This window comes from Oncorhynchus clarkii, chromosome 31, assembly GCF_045791955.1.
Source record: "Oncorhynchus clarkii lewisi isolate Uvic-CL-2024 chromosome 31, UVic_Ocla_1.0, whole genome shotgun sequence".
In the NCBI taxonomy this organism is placed as follows: Eukaryota; Metazoa; Chordata; class Actinopteri; order Salmoniformes; family Salmonidae; genus Oncorhynchus; species Oncorhynchus clarkii.
The window spans coordinates 25,114,056-25,127,908 of record NC_092177.1 but is presented as its reverse complement, the minus strand read 5'-3'; the positions used below and the strand labels follow the sequence as shown (position 1 = coordinate 25,127,908).

Here is a 13,853-nt window from a genome sequence, read left to right as displayed (position 1 = left end):
CTATCGCTAGCAGCACCATATCACCAAGTAAAACTGATTATGTTGTCTATCGCTAGCAGCACCATATCACCAAGTACAACTGATTATGTTGTCTATCGCTAGCAGCACCATATCACCAAGTACAACTCTGAGCATGTGTAAATATACTTGGTGAATGAAGGTGATTCTGATTCTGATAATAATGGTTTGTAACTGACACAGGCCACCTACAATGCTGAGCTCAAATAAACACAGCAAAATAAAGGACGCACAATAGTACTATAAAAACATATAACATCTGATCAAGTTGTTTCTATAGACTGAGTGCAAAAGATGTTTTCCCCTTTCAGTTGTGTAAGTGCCTCTATTTTTCAGAGCAGTATGACATTGCATGCCAATCAATCAATCACATTTATTTATAAAGCACTTTTTACATCAGCAGATGTCACAAAGTGCTATACAGAAACCCAGCCTAAAACCCCAAACAGCAAGCAATGCAGAGGCAGAAGCAAGACACCATGGGATGTAGAAGTGAGATGTGATCCGTGTTAAGAACCTCCCCTCCTGACAGAGGCAACACCATCACTTGGTTTCCTGAATCAACCACCTCACTACTTGTTTGACAACTAGGTTAATCAAAAGGCAATACATTTCTGGCTTTAAGGATCAGTTACTGTAACTATTTTATTTTTTAATATAACTGGACTTAGAAGGTTGTTGTGTGAAGAGACATGGAGGCTGTGTTTGGACTAGTGTTGGTGATGTTAACAGGAGTGTCTCATGGTAAGATGCTTCTCATCCTCTTATTCTGCATCAGCTACATGGTTTCTATTGTCTACATTGTTTTGTAAAGATGTGAATGGTTATTGAGTCAAATGCACATACAGCATCATGCATTAGATGAGTGCCACTATCACCACAAATTATTTACAAAGAGACGTCAATTTTTGGGGCATTATGTCTTTCATTGAGATCCCAATGACAAGATTGTGATTATCATTAGTTCTCTCTGTCTCTGTCTGTCTTTCTGTCTCTCTCTCTCTCTCTCCTCAGCCACAGATATGGTGACCACCTGTAATGCTACTCATAACTCATCCCAGTGTTCCGTGGTTCTGAATGGAACTCTGAATCTCCAGCTGATGACCAACGCGAGTGGATGTGAATTGTTGTTTAAAAAGAACCTCACCGATGGTCCCACACTGATATTCTCACTGAAAAGAAACAAGGTGACCTTTAGGGGAACGAGTGAAAAAAGATCAAAGTTCTTTATCAACAATGGGACCTTAAGGTTAACCAATGTGGAGAGGACTGATTCTGGGCAATACCTTGCGGAGATCTACAATTCCAATGGGTTACTTTTGGGAATCAGACGAGTACAACTGGACATTGAAGGCAAGTAACATATAACACATTTTATCCTCCCCTATCTACTAAAATGATCAAATACACAACAAATGTAATAAGGTGCAGCAGATCAAAGTAGCCATGATACTGCCAGATAAACCATCAACATTATGTAGAGATCATACGTACTACTTCCTTAGACCTAGTAACTATTTCCTTAAACGGCTGGAAATTGCAACAAATTGTGTAACATAGGTGAATACAACATGTTGAGACACAGCACATGTGGCAACACTGAAAAAATCCACATTCACGTTGGATTACAAGTGCCTATAGAATGTCTAAACCCCCTTGGATTTCTGCACATTTTATTGTTTACAAAGTGGAATTAAAATGGATTGCATAGTATTTTTTTTTACCAATGATCTAAACAAAATACTCTAATGTCAAAGTGGACAAAAAATTCAAACATTTTCTTTAATGAATCCACCCCCAGAAATAAAAAGCATGAAACTCCTGTCAATTTGGTGAAAGCCTCTGTTCTATCAGTGGGTAAAATAACAAATGTCCCCATGATTTAACTTCTAAGTGGTCCGTCTGTGAAAGTCAGGTAATTGTTTAGAAACACGTCATAGCTACATCATTCTCGTCACTGGAGATTGGGGATAACAAACTATCACATTTCGTAACGCTTTTAAAACAATTACCAGAAAACCAGATCGCAAAGTCATGACAAAGTATATATTTTGTTTAGATGTGCCCAATCTAAACAGTGTCCCAAATGATTCAACTTGGTTTCTCCTTCAAGTATCATGTCGCAGTGCATCCTGTGTGTCTGGAAAACAGAGATATTACAGAAAGGAGGTGATAGGAATCACATTGTGCAATGAATGGAGAAACGTCCCACTCAACTGACTGTCAACCCATCGCATTCACGTTGTCAAGCTGCGTCATGCGGTTGCTAAACTAATCGCCACTCAATCCCTTCTCAAAGTTAGGGTACGAGTTGAGAAAACTGCCTATTTTCCTCGAAAGTATGTAATGTCCAAAACTATACGATATTCCCGAGAACAAGTTAATTATCTCAAATGACTCCCATTCACTCCTTGAAGGAGAGCTCTCAGAATCACCCAGAATGCACAGCACGGTCCATACACAATGAGCGTTAATACGAGTCTAATGGAGTTTCCCATCTCCTCAAAAGTGGGACAGAAACATGCTCTGATCTCACTCTGGGATAAGAAGCAAGTTGAATTCAGTGAGATAGAGTCCTAAATTGATAGTGCAGTTTGTTTAGCCGATTTTACAGCTACAGTAGCTAGCTACTTCACATGCTGATATAGAGTAAGATGGTGCAGACAGACATGGCAGCTCTGCTTCTAAGCAACTTTGCAGTATTTCGTTTTTTTTGGTGTGTTATTTCTTTCATTATTTGCCCAGAATTAGTTTTTGTGTTATTACATACTGCCGGAAATAACTTTTGGATATCAGAGCGGCGGTAACTCAACAGCATTACAACCAGGAATACGACTTTCCCGAATTGGATCCTTTGTTTGTTCTCCCCAGGGCAATTTAACTTATCCCCGAGGCTTCTCCAAGACGCCGCCGGTGGAGAAGAGGTATTCAGAGTGGACTTATAATCCGATTCAGGAGGCGTGCACACCATCCACCACTTCTGAGTATATCACTTGCTAATGTTCTGTCTCTGGACGAGCTCAGGGTGAGGATCTCTTTCCAGAGAGACATCAGGGACTGTAACATAATATATTTCACGGAATCATGGCTCTCTCGGGATATACTGTCCCCATCCATAGAGCCAGCTGGGTTCTCAGTTCATCACGCAGATAGGAATAAAGAACTCCCCATGCTAGAAGAAAGTCAGTGGTGTATGTTTCATGATTATCTACTTGTGGTGTGATTGTGATAACATACAGAAACTCAAGTTCTTTTGTTCACCCAACCTAGAATAGCTCACAATCAAATGCCGAACGTATTACCTCCCATGAGAATATTCTTCGGTTAAGGTCACAGCCATTTATACCCTCAAGCCGATACCACGATGGCCTAATTGACTATGGTGTCTCATTTTTTGTTGATTATAGTTTGTTCTGCTGCTGCTGCTGACATCTGCCTCATACAAACAAGCAGTCCAATGGCCATCTTCGCTGCCCCTAACAGAGAGAGATACACATTACCGGTCCAACTCAAACATAGCCTTCCAGTATGCACACTCTCTTCCCAGTGTCCGTAGTCAGAGTCCACTGCATGCAGAAGTCAGACAAGTGAAAATGTGGGGCTGGAGTGTGGGTGAGGGGCTGAAGTGCAGGGGAGGGGACCTTTTCCAAGATTCAAGTTTATGAAATGAGCCAGTTTGATGTGCACTTTGTTACATTTAAAAGTAAAACATTTGAAAGAGACTGAAAGTATTTCTTTCAATGACTATTACATTAGACAAAATGCCACTATGCTGCTAGGGCACTTTTTTTAATAAGAGGGCACAGCCCTATTTGTACATGTGCCTGGATATACATCTACACTGAGAGTACAAACACTAGGAACACCTATTTCCATGACAAAGACTGACCAGGTGAATCCAGGTGAAGCTATGGTCCCTTATTGATGTCACTTGTTAAATCCACTTCAATCAGTGTAGATGAAGGGGAGGAGACAGGTTAAAGAAGGATTGTCTTGAAACAATTGAGACATGGATTGTGTATATGTGCCATTCAGAGGGTGAACGGACAAGACAAAACATGTCTTTGAACGGGGTATGGTATTAGGTGCCAGGCGCACCAATTTGTGTCAAGAACTGCAATCCTGCTAGGTTTTTCAGGCTCAACAGTTTAGTGTTTATCAAGAATGGTCCACCACTCAAAGGACATCCAGCCAACTTTTCACAACTGTGGGAAGCATTGGAGTCAACATGGGCCAGCATCCCTGTGGAACACTTTCGACACCGTATAGAGTCCATGCCCCGACAAATTGAGGCTGTTCTGAGGGCAGAAGAGGGGTTGCAACTCAATATTGGGAAGGTGTTCTTAATGTTTTGTACAGTCAGTGTATGTTGTGTTGTGTTTATTACTATTCATTAATATGCTCATCACCTCTCCACCATGTTAACGCTCCTCTATGTAGGACCAGGTTTACCCATGGTGCTCATCTTGGGGTCAGGTTCAGCTGTTGGTCTACTCCTAGCAGTGATGCTGGTAGCCTGCTGTATTCAGAGGAGAAGGAGAAGTCCAGCACCACAGGTTAGAACACAGCAAGCACCCCACCTATTATGTTACCATAGTTACTATCAATGAGGCCACAGTACAGCTGATTTACCTCATCTCACATTTCAGATGCAGAACTAAGGACCTCAGCCTTCAGAATGAGGAAAGCGGCGACCAAACCTGTGATACTTGCTAACAGAGGGGAGATAGAGGTTTAGGACTCATTAGTAGGCTTCCAGAGAGTAGTCATTGATAAGTAACTAGAATGGAGACAAAATACTTATTCCTTTTTCAAAACAGCCCAAACAATTTCCTTTGTTTTTGATGTGTGTGCATTAATTAACTTCTAATAAATATTTTTATGGTAGTAGCTTATTTTTTATTCATCGTTTTTCTGTTTTGTTGGCAGCTGTGAATCAGCACTGGTATTAAATGACATTAATACTTTTTCTGAGGATATTGAAACAAGACTTTTTCTGATGACAGTTATTATAGCCTAAAAATCACTCTTGTTTTGCAGTTTTCTCTTTTCAGAGAAGCTAAATAATGTTAAATGTTAATTTTACTAAAATATAACAACCTGTACTGGCACATGTGGACAGTCTTGATGCAAAATTCTGAACAGAAATTCAATGGTTCATTGGATCAGTCTAACATTTGCACATACACTGCTGCCATCTAGCGGCCAAAACCTAATTTGCGCCTGGGCTGGAATAATACATGATGGCCTTTCTCTTGCATTTCGAAGATGATGGTACAAAAAAATACAGATTTTACCAGATCTTTCACCAGATCTAATGTGTTATATTCTCCTACATTAATTTAACATTTCCACAAACTTCAAAATGTTTCCTTTCAAATGCTATCAATAATATGCATGTCCTTGCGCCAGGTTCTGAGCCACAAGCAGTTAGATTTGGGTATGTCATTTAGGTGTCATTTTTAAATAAAGGGGCGGATCCTTAAAAATTCAATGTCCAGTTCTCATTTTTGCTTTATTTCTCTCTTCATACATTTAGAGGATTGTAATAGTTATAAATGTATGTTATTGTCATGTTCAAGCCTCAAAATCAGATAATTAGATTATAAACAATTGTACCATTGCATTGTTTAATACTCGTTATTGATTGACTTGAATTGCATTCTAGAGCGTGCATTATTTCCCTATATCGCACGGTATAATTGCTTGGTGTAATTCAATGACTTTGAAGCTCATTCTTACATGTTTTATTTTTTAGCTGCTTTTGAAAGCAAACATAACATTGAAAACATTTAATGTTATTGTTGAATTCGACTTTCATAATAGTAAGCAAGAGTGATGGTTTGGTTAGCTGAGCTAGCAATTATTATTATTTTTTATTACCAAGACAACTACTGTACTGTAACTATTTAGCTAGCTATACTTGCTAGCTACTTCAGTGGCTGTTGGCACATTTCTATTGGCAAAGGAATACATTCTAGAGGCAAATATGTTAATTTATAGCCATGGTATGAAAGGAATAATCAATTCAGGGCTCTGTGCGTTCTCCGGAAAATAATGCAACTCCACGATGCATTAGCAGACCGTCCACATCGTGCACTCTATTCCAAAGAATGCAATTCAGGCATGTTAACCTCCTCCGGTGATGCTAGAGAGAGTGGATGTCAGTGTTATGGAGCTCTGGGAGGTACTGTCTATCTCCAGCTGACTGATACCAGGGGATATACATTCTTATTATAAAAAGACCCCGATGATAAAGCTACAGACATAGTCAACATTTTAAATAATTTAGTGAGAATGCATGACTCCATTAAAGCTAGATCAGAGTTCTTCATGAACAACAGGAGATTTAGGATGAATAACACCGAAAGGACGGATTCTGATGAATACCTCTTAGAAACATTTCATTCTAATGGAAGTTCATTGGCCAACAGAAGACTGCACCTGTTCATTGAAGGTAAAGGGCTATCTCAACAACAACAAAAAGACATATGACTATTAGCTTCCAAAGAAATATACAGTAATTTGATACATAATGTAGATATTTGTTTTGTCTGTTTGCTGAAGTTGCCTTATTCCCCACAGCTCCAGTGTTCTTCCCATGGAGAGATGAGTGTGTCCTGCTCCTCTGCGGGGGACGGTAGTGTAACAGTACAGCTGAACTCTGGATGGACAGATACTGAGAGACACTGAGACCTCTCCTGGTGAAGAGACAAACACCATCACTCTGAAGAAAGGCCTGTCAGGAGATCTCACCTGTACCGTCAGAAACTACATCAACAGGTGTCCAGGTAAGCTACTGTACGGTCAGATTTTCATTTTTCATTCTTATATCTGTGCCATTATTTGTTTTGCTTTAGCAGACACATCATGCAAATTAATACATGATCATATGAATAATGATGATGATGACGATTGAGGGCATCATAATCATCATTGTCATCATGACCTCTAGGGTCATTCCACGAAATGAGTTCCTTTGCGTCCCTTTGATATTTTTTTTATATAGACAACATGGAGAACTAAATATATCAGATTTTTGACAAATTTGATTAATTAGCTGAGCACTTAATTTAAGTTTTATTAATTCTCTCGTCTGTCCCCCAGGACCAGGGTTCAGTGTGGTTGTTAATTTCCAACCTGCTGAAGGCTTCATTCTGCTGGCAGTCTGTCTGGGATCATACTGTTTCTACAGGAGAAAACCTGTCCTCAAGAACAATGTCAGTAACCATGCATTGTATCTTTAATTAAGAGAAGGAGTCCTCTAGAACCGGGTCAGTAATGCATCATTGTACATTTAATTAATAGAGAGATTCCTCTAGAACAGGGCCAATAATGCATCATTGTACATTTAATTAAGATGAGGCTGTATATTTGTTTGAGGAAGATTGTCATTTTATTATGTTTAACTATCCTCATTTCTCTCTATCTTTCTCTCATCCCTCTCTCTCTCTTATTCACTCTCTCTTCATCATTCTATCACTCCATATACAGTGTTCCTCATTGAGTTCCCTGAATTCCTATCGGACCTTGTAGTCATAGCAGATAATACTCACATTTTTGGTGACTTTAATATTCACATGGAAAAGTCCACAGACCCACTCCAAAAGGCTTTCGGAGCCATCATCGACTCAGTGGGTTTTGTCCAACATGTCTCTGGACCTACTCACTGTCACAGTCATACTCTGGACCTAGTTTTGTCCCATGGAATAAATGTTGTGGATCTTTTTCCTCATAATCCAGGACTATCGGACCACCATTTTATTACGTTTGCAATTGCAACAAATAATCTGTTCAGACCCCAACCAAGGAACATCAAAAGTCGTGCTATAAATTCACAGACAACACAAAGATTCCTTGATGTCCTTCCAGACTCCCTCTGTTCACCCAAGGATGTCAGAGAACAAAAATCAGTTAACCACCTAACTGAGGAACTCAATTTAACCTTGCGCAATACCCTAGATGCATTTGCACCCCTAAAAACTAAAAACATTTATCATAAGAAACTAGCTCCCTGGTATACAGAAAATACCCGAGCTCTGAAGCAATCTTCCAGAAAATTTGAAAGGAAATGGCGCCACACCAAACTGGAAGTCTTCCGACTAGCTTGGAAAGACAGTACCGTGCAGTATCGAAGAGCCCTTACTGCTGCTCGATCATCCTATTTTTCCAAATTAATTGAGGAAAATAAGAACAATCCGAAATTCCTTTTTGATACTGTCGCAAAGCTAACTAAAAAGCAGCATTCCCCAAGAGAGGATGGCTTTCACTTCAGCATTAATAAATTCATGAACTTCTTTGAGGAAAAGATCATGATTATTAGAAAGCAAATTACGGACTCCTCTTTAAATCTGCGTGTTCCTTCAAGGCTCAGTTGTCCTGAGTCTGCACAACTCTGCCAGGACCTAGGATCAAGAGAAACACTCAAGTGTTTTAGTACTATATCTCTTGACACAATGATGAAAATAATCATGGCCTCTAAACCTTCAAGCTGCATACTGGACCCTATTCCAACTAAACTATCTCTCTATCCACCGGATGTGTACCAAACTCACTAAAAGTGGCAGTAATAAAGCCTCTCTTGAAAAAGCCAAACCTTGACCCAGAAAATATAAAAAACTATCGGCCTATATCGAATCTTCCATTCCTCTCAACATTTTTAGAAAAGGCTGTTGCGCAGCAACTCACTGCCTTCCTGAAGACAAACAATGTATACAAAATACTTCAGTCTGGTTTTAGACCCCATCATAGCACTGAGACTGCACTTGTGAAGGTGGTAAATTATCTTTTAACGGCATCAGACCGAGGCTCTGCATCTGTCCTTGTGCTCCTAGACCTTAGTGCTGCTTTTGATACCATCGATCACCACATTCTTTTGGAGAGGTTGGAAACCCAAATTGTTCTACACGGACAAGTTCTGGCCTGGTTTAGATCTTATCTGTCGGAAAGATATCAGTTTGTCTCTGTGAATGGTTTGTCCTCTGACAAATCAACTGTAAATTTCGATGTTCCTCAAGGTTCCGTTTTAGGACAACTATTGTTTTCACTATATATTTTACCTCTTGGGGATGTCATTCGAAAACATAATGTTAACTTTCACTGCTATGCGGATGACACACAGCTGTACATTTCAATGAAACACGGTGAAGCCCCAAAATTGCCCTCGCTAGAAGCCTGTGTTTCAGACATAAGGAAGTGGATGGCTGCAAACTTTCTACTTTTAAACTCAGACAAAACAGAGATGCTTGTTCTAGGTCCCAAGAAACAAAGAGATCTTCTGTTGAATCTGACAATTAATCTTAATGGTTGTACAATCGTCTCAAATAAAACTGAGAAGGACCTCGGCGTTACTCTGGACCCTGATCTCTCTTTTGACGAACATATCAAGACTGTTTCAAGGACAGCTTTTTTCCATTTACGTAACATAAAAAAAATCTGAAACTTTCTGTCCAAAAATGATGCAGAAAAAATAATCCATGTTTTTGTTACTTCTAGGTTAGACTACTGCAATGCTCTACTTTCCGGCTACCCGGATAAAGCACTAAATAAACTTCAGTTAGTGCTAAATATGGCTGCTTGAATCCTGACTAGAACCCCAACATTTGATCATATTACTCGGGTGCTAGCCTCCCTATTCTGGCTTCCTGTCAAGGCAAGGGCTGATTTCAAGGTTTTACTGCTAACCTACAAAGCGTTACATGGGCTTGCTCCTACCTATCTCTCTGATTTGGTCCTGCCGTACATATCTACACGTCACAAGACGCAGGCCTCCTAATTGTCCCTAGAATTTCTAAGCAAACTGCTGGAGAAAGGGCTTTCTCCTATAGAGCTCCATTTTTATGGAATGGTCTGCCTACCCATGTGAGAGACGCAATCTCTCACAGGATACACTGGGCCTTGGAGGCGCACTGGCGGTCTCGAGCGCAGAGCTGGCCCCACCCGTTCTAGCTGGATGCCAGCTTCCACCCGGCAAATGCGGGACGCTGGCACCGAGCACACCGGCCTGTGAATACTCGGCTGAGACACAGTGCGTATCACCTCAGGGCCTGACCAATCCCATGCTCGCCACGGAAAGCACGGGGAGTGGGCTCAGGTCTCCAACCTGACTCTGCCGCACACCCCTGTGTGCTCCCCCCCCCAAAAGGATTTGGGGCTGCCGCTCGGGCTTCCTTGCCAGCCGTGTTGCCAGCCGTGTTCCCTCAAATGGGGCGGCAGGGTAGCCTAGTGGTTAGAGCGTTGGACTAGTAACCGGAAGGTTGCAAGTTCAAATCCCTGAGCTGACAAGGTACAAATCTGTCGTTCTGCCCCTGAACAGGCAGAACGACATTGAAAATAAGAATTTGTTGTTAACTGACTTGCCTAGTTAAATAAAGATAATAAAGGTAAAAATCGCTGCCTCCAGCTGTTCCCATGGGAGGTGATCCCTTCCAGCCAGGATCTCCTCCCATGATCCCTTGCCGTCCATTCCTCCGTTTTACCACGCTGCTTGGTCCGTTGGTGGTGGGTAGTTCTGTAACGGCTGTTGGTGGAAGAAGGTGAGGACCAAGGTGCTGCGTGGTACATGTTCATCTTTTTATTTTGAACTGAACACTGAATAATAAAACAAAAAAGAGAATGTGGAAGTCCTGGGCTGGAGTGGTTACATGTGGTCTGTGTTTTTGAGGCCAGATGGACGTACTGCAAAATTCTCTAAAACAACAGCTTTATGTCGAGAAGGCGTGACAAGAAGGACATTGTGGCTCTTGCCTGTAGCATGCCAAACTATATCAGCAATGTTACTCATCAAAATAAAAACAGCCTCTCACTGTCAACTGCGTTTATTTTCAGCAAACTTGACGTTTGACATGGACATGGAATAATGTTTCCTTGAACAAAGGGGTGGGGGGGGAAATCAAAAGTAACAGTCAGTATCTGGTGTGGCCACCAGCTGCATTAAGTACTGCAGTGCCTCTCCTCCGAATGGACTGCAAGTTCCTGGACATTTCTGGGGCGAATGGCCCTAGCCATCACCCTCTGATCCAACAGGTCCCAGACGTGCTCAATGGGATTGAGATCCGGGCTCTTCGCTGGCCATGGCAGAACACTAACATTCCTGTCTTGCAGGGCAGTTGGCAGTTGTTGTTGCCATCCTGTACCTGTCCCGCAGGTTTGATGTTTGGATGTGCCGATCCTGTGCAGGTGTTGTTAAACATGGTCTGCCACTGCGAGGACGATCAGCTGTCCTTGTAGCACTGTCTTAGGCATCTCACAGTACGGACCTAGCAATTTATTGCCCTGGCCATATCTGCAGTCCTCATGCCTCCTTGCAGCATGCCTAAGGCACATCCACGCAGATGAAAATGGGCATCTTTCTTTTGGTGTTTTTCAGAGTCAGTGGAAAGTCCTCTTTAGTGTCCTAAGTTTTCATTACTGTGAGCTGTTAGTGTCTTAACGACCGTTCCACAGGTGCATGTTCATTAATTGTTTATGGTTCATTGAACAAGCATGGGAAGCATGGGCAATGTGAGATATTTTGTTTATTTATAAAACAGATGAATGTGTTATCACTGTGCTTCATCAATACTGAACAAAAATATAAACCAACAATTTCTAAGATTTTACTGAGTTACAGTTCATATAAGGAAATAGTCAGTTTAAATAAATAAACTAGGCCCTAATCTATGGATTTTACATGACTGGGCAGGGGCGCAGCTATAAGTGGGCCTGGGAAGGTATAGGCCCACCCACTGGGGAGCCAGGTTAGATCCAAATGACCTGGATTGCAGTTGAGATTACATTAAAAGTATTCCACAACACGGATTTCCACGACACAGCCTTTACGACTGGAACCCCATGTTTGTGTCTCGGATTCCTGTTAAGTAGCAGTTAGCTGCTAGTCGTCATGGAAACCCAGCAAGCAGTAGGCTGGAAACAACATTTTTAACAACGCTTTTTTTCTGATAAAAACAAGTCAATTGAATCCGACATGGAACCCGGTTTCATAACACAGATAGAACAATGAGACAGATATTTCACTGGATGTATAAATATGAAGCAAAGGCTTGGCAGCCCACTGGCAGTGGGAGAAGATGGAATGAGATGGATTTTGACCTACATTCTGCAACTGATCTCATCGATGAAACATTTGATCTCAATACAGTTTTTTGTTCCCAAAAGTAGAATCCGAGTGGACTAAGTTTTGTAGACTTTAGCTTTTGACAAAAAAAAATGTAATCACGTTGTTTAGGAGGAGTGCAACGTCGAATTGACTTATTGCACACGCGCATTTCACAGAGTAGGCATTCCCTAATGGAAATATGCAAATGTATGCTAGAACGGGCCAATAGGACCTCACTAGCTCATGCTTGACTCTGTCCACCTCCTTGCTTGTTCTGCCCACCATGACTAATCTGTTCCCATTGGAAACGAAAACATATTTTAGGGTATTTTTCACCGTGCTAGCTCCTATTAGTTCTATTGACCACCGGGGCACCAACCCGCCTTCGGAACGTTCTATACACAGCCCATTGTTCTATGTCACAATCCCTGCTTTGCTATTCTTAGCAATGAGACCTGACGCATTAACCTCGACGGCATTACCTCACATAACTTTTTATTATTATTATTATTATTATTATTATTATTATTACATTTGCAGGTACTTGTTAAGCAGTCTCACTGTTCGCCTGGCTACTCGTTGTGGTGACCTATAGTGCTAGAGATGGCTGGCGCATAGCCATCAAACGTTAAACATTTTCTGTTCATGGTTAACCATATCTTCTTCCTTCAGAAAAAGGTGTCCAGCCTAAAGGAAAAGCACTTCCCTGTCTTCGTTTTCAAGATGTGGACGATTTAAACAACCAGAAGGCATTTTTTAATTAAGAAATAACACTTTTCTTTGTACGATATGTTGTTTCTAAATGGCTGCTGGGTAATTTTATATGCGTAGAAATCTGTTCTCAGTCATCGAATTGAGTGAATGTTGCAAATTGCAAGGCACACTTAACCAGCATGGCTGCCACAGCATTCTGCAGCGATACAACATCCCATCTGGTTTGCACAGGACAATGACCCAACACACCTCCAGGCTGTGTAATGGCTATTTGACCAAGAAGGAGAGTGATGGAGTGCTGCATCAGATGACCTGGCCTCCACAATCACCCTACCTCATTTCTGAGGTTGGTAACTCTAATGAACCTATTATTTGCAGCAGAGGTAACTATGGGTCTTACTTTCCTGTGGCGGTCTTTATGAGAGTCAGTTTCATCATAGCGCTTAATGGTTTTTGCGACTGCACTTGAAGAAACGTTCAAAGTTCTTGAAATTTCCCAGATTGACTGACATTCATGTTTTTAAGTAATGATGGACTGTACTTTCTCTTTGCCTATTTTAGCTGTTCTTGCCATTATATGGACTTGGTCTTTTACCAAATAGGGTTATCTTCTGTATACCACACCTACCTTTTCACAACACAACTGATTGGCTCAAACACATTCAGAAGGAAAGAAATTCCACAAATTAACTTTTAACAAGGCACACCTGTTAATTGAAATGCATTCCATGTGACTACCTCATGAAGCTGGTTGAGAGAATGCCAAGAGTGTGCAAAGCTGTCATCAAGGAAAAGGGTGGCTACTTTAAAGAATTTCAAATGTACAATATTTACCTCCTCAACATGACCCTCTCTTGCACGAGAAGGCAGAGTGCTCGCTGCTGCTGCTTGTGGCGGGGCTTGTTGACTTGGCTACTTGTGCGAAAGAGCGCCACGATGCTGTTTGATGAATTTTACAATTAATGTCCAAGAAAAATAGTTTTTTCTCGACCAGAGGTTACTGAATTAATGTTTAGTATTATTG

General features: G+C 41.2%; 1 pseudogene; it reads left to right on the top strand.

The window, feature by feature from the left end:
• The first annotated feature begins 660 nt into the window (after positions 1-660).
• LOC139390835 (uncharacterized) lies at positions 661-10,124 on the top strand (annotated as a pseudogene).
• The last annotated feature ends 3,729 nt before the right edge of the window (positions 10,125-13,853 follow it).